At 43.9% G+C, this 6836-nt stretch overlaps 1 long non-coding RNA gene across 1 annotated transcript; it reads right to left on the reverse strand.

The window, feature by feature from the left end:
* Positions 1-2665: 2665 nt before the first annotated feature.
* LOC310840105 lies at positions 2666-6333 on the reverse strand. The gene is made up of 3 exons (XR_014561803.1): positions 4462-6333; positions 3786-3871; positions 2666-2972 (listed from the first exon to the last, which is right to left on the reverse strand). It is a non-coding gene; the product is annotated as an uncharacterized lncRNA (long non-coding RNA).
* Positions 6334-6836: the final 503 nt, after the last annotated feature.

The raw sequence follows: 6836 nt of genomic DNA on the forward strand, positions 1-6836 counted from the left end.
GGTTTTAGAACAGCCATTTGACGGGCAATTTAGGCTTGCTGCCGTTGAAATAATTTGCGGGCTTCGACGAAGGCATTTAAATAGTATAGTTGTTGGGGCCTCTCGTCAGCCAGGTAGGATTTAAGAGCTTGCATCTTAACGAGATTAAAGGAGCCGTGGGGTGGCCATCTGGAGGCTGGCTCTAGGTGGTGGGTAAAAGCGACCCACGAGATGTTACAAAGGTCCCTTAGCTTGGACTTTGAGAGTCCCTTTCTTCCCCTCAATCCTTTCCAGTTTAGGAGGACAAATTGAAGAGGGGTATCAGAGTCCTCCCTGGAGCGGAAAGGCTCCGCGGAAGCCTTGTCGCTGTGAGGAGTCCAGTTTGACTGCTTGGTAGCTTGGGCTCCCATTCTCCCATATATTTTTTTCCGTTAACGACGCACGCTAAAGACAGTAGGGGTGAACGTACACACACACAAGGAGAACGGACAATGGGGGGGAGAAAAAAAGAAAAAAAATAGAAGATTCCTTCAGTAATCGAGGTATCCTTAACTAACACAAATTTTCCTCATTCATAAATCACAAACTAATTTCTGGAGATCTCAAACCTGAACTTGAAACAAACCACTGGTCTCTCTGCCCGGAAACTTAAACCACGGGTCTCTCTCCGCCCGGAAACCTAAACCACGGGTCTCTCTGCCCGGAAACCTAAACCACGGGTCTCTCTGCCCGGAAACCTTTACCTCAGCGCTGTTTACAAGACTAACCCTAGTGTGGGGCCCCAATTGTGAACCTCCCTTCTACCCTCCACAACAGCCTCCTGCCTAGCCTTTGGACTAAGTTCAGGTTCCTTACTGAACGCCTGCGCAGTGTAGTGCCAGATCAGGACCCGAGAAAACAAAGTTTTGAAAGGAAGCAAATGACCTTGCGTTCTCACGTAAACGGGTCATCCCCAACAAGGGTCGCCGAGCAGGAGGGGCGGCTTCATTTGCATAAATAGGGACAGTGGAGAAAGGTTCGTAGAGGCGCCCCTGGATGACTCCGAGAGAGGACGTCAGAGAAACAATAAGCACCGCGTTTTTCCCGGTCACGCTCTGAGAGGAAAAACGGGGGAGAAAAGAAGAGAGACATTCGTAGGGGACGCCTCTGGCCGACTCCGAAAGAGGGCGTCAGACAAACAATAAGCCTCACGTTTTCCCCGGCCACGCTCCGAAAGGGAAAATGGGGAGAGAAAGAGAAAGGGAGATTCGAGATTCGTAGGTGTAACGTTGGAAATAAAAGGAAAAGATCTGGCTGTTGTGGGGATGTTGCTTTCCACCCTCCTCCTGATGTATTTTCTTCAGAACCATACTCACATCCGTAGATGTCCCTCGCAGATCCCGGGATCCTTTTCCTTAGCCGGCTTTACCTCGCCTTTTCTCTCTCTGGTTGGGCTTCTGGTGACGGTTGATTACCGCCCGCAAAGAGGAGGCAGGGAGAGGAAAAAAGGATCCCCGGGCAAAGGTTGCCCAGTGGCGCCCGATCCCCTCTATCTCCCCTCTCACCTTTGCAGGAGAACCAAGTGTCCCTGAGCACGGTCGCCAAAACTATTACAGGAAAATCCGAGAGCTCTCTTGGACAAATGAAGACACCGACCAGAGCAATTCAGAGCAAAACAGCAGCCAGTAGGCTCGGTCTTTATTCAAGAAAAGACTGTCGCGACAGGACTCCCACCGCCCACGAGGTGAAGCAAGATGGAAGCCCCGAACAAAAGAAGACCCTAACTTTTATTAGTTGCTAATCCCCTACGCTACACCCCCAGAATTACATCATATTTACATCATGATTACATTAAAATTAGGAGGAGTCGGGGAGGGGCTACACAGGTAATCCGAGTGTCCTGACACCTGGTCGGAGCCTCCTCTCCCCTCCCCACATGAGTCATTTACAAGAACAAAAGAGAAGGGCGAAGTTTCCTGCCCCCTGAGGGGAATCCGGTCAGAGTCCTTTGTGAGAGTCCGCATGGAATACACTAAAGGGTGCAGTTTATTGTGTCCTTGATAGCCTTCTGTCTGAGCCCATCACGATGGCTATCAAGGTAGTCACGTCAACTGGGAAGGGCCGCTGACTATGTGACCGCTCGGTCAAAGGATTATGGCTGCCCTGCATCAGGTCACCCCACTTTGATAGTCCTTGTAATATGTAGTAAAATAAAAGTGGTCCGATGAAAATCCGACGTACGGCTGATTTTTGGTGAATTTATAAAGAATATTGTCCTTGAAGTTCAAAGTACTTTCGCCTTTCGGAAGCAACTTGCTACATTTTGATTAAATCAGTCACGGTCAATTGAACTCGGAAACATTGTATTGAGAGCTGTCAAAAGGTGAGGGAAAAGACGCTTGCAGCCTGCAGTACCAGCGTGGCCGCCGCAAGGGGCGCTATTCAACAATGTTGATTGGCTGAGGCAGCTGCCGTTTGACCTAGAGTTCAGGCGGCCGGTCTACTCATAATAAAGATAGGGCGATGCGGAGCGCTATAGCGAAAAGCTGTCAGGCTAGCGCTTCCTTATTTACGGAAGGCTTTTAAGAGATGGCCCTCTAAAGGGACATCTCTAGGGTCAGGAAGGGGAGATACGTGTATGTGTGAGTGTGGTGCTTGTGCAATACACCTGTTAATGGAGGGGGGGTGATTTCCGGCGACAGTTATAACAGGCATTCGTCCTGCATTCATCTTGAATTGCTTGCATGGTGTTTATGCAGCCTCTGGATGGTCAATTGTTCCCACACTTTCCAAACAGCGAAGAGTCTGTTTCTTTTTAAAGTGGATTTGTTGTGCCAGAGCAGGGGCATCCAATGTGGCTTTGGAGTCCAACTGCCACCAGTCCCAGTCAAGGATGATGGGAAGTGTAGTCCAAGGACGTCTGAAGGGCACCACATTGACTACCCCTGTGCTAGGGCGACTCAGCACTTTAATCCCCTTTAACTGCACAAGTTCAGTGTGCCCTTGAATCCCTCCTGCAAAATAGTGATAGTGAATATGAAGCATAAGTGAAACATAAATAAATTCTGCAGCAGTTAATATAGATAAGAAAATCCGCATGAGAGTGCTATCCTATACAAGACAAACTGAACTCAGTGAGACTTACATACCTCACACATCATTTTATGTGTATTCAACCTTTCCATAGTTAAAATCATGTTCATGTTCAAGACGGCTTACAACATGAAAAAAATTACGTAATTACATAACAAAAATAGTCATAAACTAGGGTTGCCTGGGGAAAACCTGGACATGTCATGGGGGGGGGGGCAACATGCCCACCTGAGAGGATTTTTACATTTTAAAGGAAATGTCCGGTTTTGGGGAGTTTTTTATTTTTAATTTTTAAAATAAAGACGAAAATAAATATACAAAGGATTCATATAAATAACAGCAACAACCCCCCTCCAACAACCGTCCCCGGCCCAAGAGCCTGTTCAGCAGCCTCAGTTTTTGTAGCTGGAGTCAGTCAGCCCACACTCTCCCAGGTCAAGTGGCAAAGCCCTGCAAGGAGGGAGCAGGTCTTCCAGGAGTCACATCCAAGACTTGCTCCCAAATAAGAGAGTAGAGGATACTACTTTTCTCAGTTATCAGAGTTACATAACTAAGTCCACTTTTGCTTGTCACGGAAAATAGCAAAGAGATTCTGGTCCCTAAAAGTTGCACCTCATTCCAGCTTCCAAAATTGCATGAAATATTTTTGTTGTCATAAGGACTAGAAATGTTTGAGTGAAAGATGGGATCTCAGGTTGATTAATTCAGCCCCTCAAAATCTATCTATCCCTTACAGCTTTGTCTTTCCCTGTTCCCTGTTTTCAGTCTAGCAAGGAAAAAAAAGATTATCTTCCATTGCAATTTCTTTGCATCCATAAACCTGTTAAAAACAAATATTAATAAAATCACCATCATGAAATTCAAATATAAAATCAATAAAACTTTTAGAAGAAATATTGGTAGCTAAAATCATGCTTGCTGCAACAGAGAAAGTTTTCAGCAGGCATGTAAAACACTGTGATGAGGCTGCTGACTACAGAGCGCTGGTGCTGCCGCCACACTAAAGAACCAGCTCCTCACAAATGTGGAACAGACATTCTGAGGCACTTGTAAAAGTGCAGGTTCCACAGATTGAAGGATCAGATAAATGCACATATGGGGCAAGGTGAACACCTTTATTTTAACTGCAAGATAGACCCAAAAGAGAAAATAACAGAACACCACTAGTAATCACATACAGCTCTCAATCAGAGATTTGCAACATCTCTTAGATAATGGCAGCTCTCTTTCCCAAGCTCTGGGAGGAAGACCTTTCATTGCCTACAGAAAGCCACCCAATCTTAAACCACTCCTCACACACAATAGTTCAACAAACAGACTTAACATGGACACTGGCACAAGAGCCTGCAAAAAATCTAGATGCCAACTTTGCTGCTACATCATTATTGGCCCCAATAACTTCAAACATACCACCTCAGGCCTATTTAATTGTTCATCTTCCAACATTATATATGCTATCAAATGCCAACAGTGCCCTTCAGCTCTCTATACTGGACAAACAGGACAAACTTTATGCCAAAGAATAAATGGGCATAAATCTGACATCAGGAATCATAAAACAGAGAAACCAATGGGAAAACACTTCAGTCTCTCAGGACATTCTACACAAGATCTTAAAGTAGCTGTCTTATTGCAAAAGAATTTTAGATATACACTTAAAAGAGAAGTTGCTGAATTACAATTCATTACTAAATTAAGAACTATGGAGAGACCTGGTCTGAATAGAGATATTGGGTTCATGTCCCATTATACATACTAAAGCTAGTCATCTATCCCTTCAAAAATCCCTTGCCCTTTCCTGTGGAACCAACTGCCATAACAGTCATCAACAGTTATAAGGTTGAAGCAACCTCTGCTTCAGAGTATCTGACAAAGTGTGTACGTATTACACATGAAAGCTCATACCTTGAAAGCTTATATTTAGTTGATCTTAAAGGTGCCACTGGAATTATTAAAAAAAGATTATTTTCATCTTTCATCTTGTTATTTATTATGGTCCCAAGCTCTTAGTGGTACCATTTTGCACTGTGCATTTTCACAAGCAGGTTTGTCTTTGAAGGTGTCTTTTGAAAGCTCCATGGCACCAATGCAGTTATGCAGCCATTTCCACCCACCGCCAGCTTCTCCAACGCCAGCCCCTTCTGCCTGCTGTGGCAAGCAGGATTTGAATTCTGTCCCAAAAGCCGTGGGAAAGAAGTGATGAAATGGCAGGCGAGGAGGCATAACAGCTGGTGGTCAGCATTTGAAGAGACAAGCAGCACTAGATTCACACTTGGCAATGTTTCAGATCTAAGCCTTGTAGCCAGCACTAAGCAGTCCCTATGCCAAAATCAAGACTGTAATAGTTGCTTTTGAATAATTTCCTGCCAAAGTCAATAACTGCAAGGTCCAAGCCACTAGGCTGAAATTTTCCCAAGGTCTTCATGTTTGTTGCATGAAAGGCTAATTTTTAATCTTACTATCAAGAGTGTTATTCGGCTCCACCATCAAGGTTATCTTCATCCCCCTCCCAGGTTCACTGTGGACAGGAAGCTGTACAGCGGTGCATATAGCTTGGTGGAACAGCAGGTGCTTTCAATGCAGAAGGAATCTGGTTGAGTCCCTGGCATCTCCAGTTAACAAAATCTGGCACCAGCACTGAGAAAGACCCTTCTTTGCCTATGACCTTAGGGTGCTTCTGCCAGCCAGAGTAGACAAAACTGAGCTAGATGGAGCAAAGGTCTGACTCCAACTCTGCTTAACACATTTTCATATAAAAGCCAGTTCACAGGAACAATCTGTTTCCCACTCAGCTTCAGGGGGGCGGCCTGCACACAAAGGAGTGCTCAAAACAAAAATCAAGGGGGAAAGCTTACATGGTAAAGAGTGGCAGAAAACTAACCAAATATATAAATACAAGTATATGACAAGATTTTTTTGTTAATATTACAAAGCCAATGTAAATTACAGTGTTAAAAAGCCCACCCTGAAAAATCACGCTGGTTCGAAAGGCAGTATCTGCCAGCTAATAAAGTACAGCATGAAGACATTAAACTTTAATAATGCAATCAACAAATGTCATTATATTGATAAAATTACTATATATTATAGAGCTCAATGGGAGACGGTTCAACCCGCCCACTTCACTGCAGGCTAATCATTTGTAAACTGCTTAGAAGTCTTTTGTTTAAGTAGCTAAATAAAGCATGAGCATAAGACCGAGTACCTGAACACATCCTGGAATCAATGCTGAATAGTGAAGAGAATGACTGTCACACCTGTGTGCTCTCCATAGGTCTTGGACCAGCATTGCCAATGGTGAGGGATGATGGGAACTGAAGTCCTAAACATCTGAAGGGTCATAGGTTGGGGAAAGGTGGCGAAGAGGGTGAGTTCTCTGAGTTTTTGCTTTAAGATGCTAACCATTTCAAGTTTTGCAATAGCTCCAAGTTTTGCTGGTTTCAAGCAGCTAGATATAATAATATTTCTTGGCTGCAGGTGCATCTGTAAATAAGAACTCATTGAACTCAAGTTATTTTAGGCAGCTGAAATAGATGCTGTCATTGCAGGCATATTTTGTGATACCCACTATACAAATGTTAATTACAAACATTATATAACATTCACATTTTATACAAACATATAACTGCTGAATCTCTATAATGTCAGCAACTGGACAAAAATACCTTCCAAAATAAAAGGGTTAATTTCATCAGAAATAACAGTCTATGAAAAACACTGTAATATAAGTTTACAATCACTATGTGGTTTAAAATTCAGGTAGTAGCCGTGTTGGTCTGACGCAG

This window comes from Podarcis gaigeae, assembly GCF_964106915.1.
Source record: "Podarcis gaigeae genome assembly, chromosome: 2".
Taxonomy (NCBI): Eukaryota; Metazoa; Chordata; class Lepidosauria; order Squamata; family Lacertidae; genus Podarcis; species Podarcis gaigeae.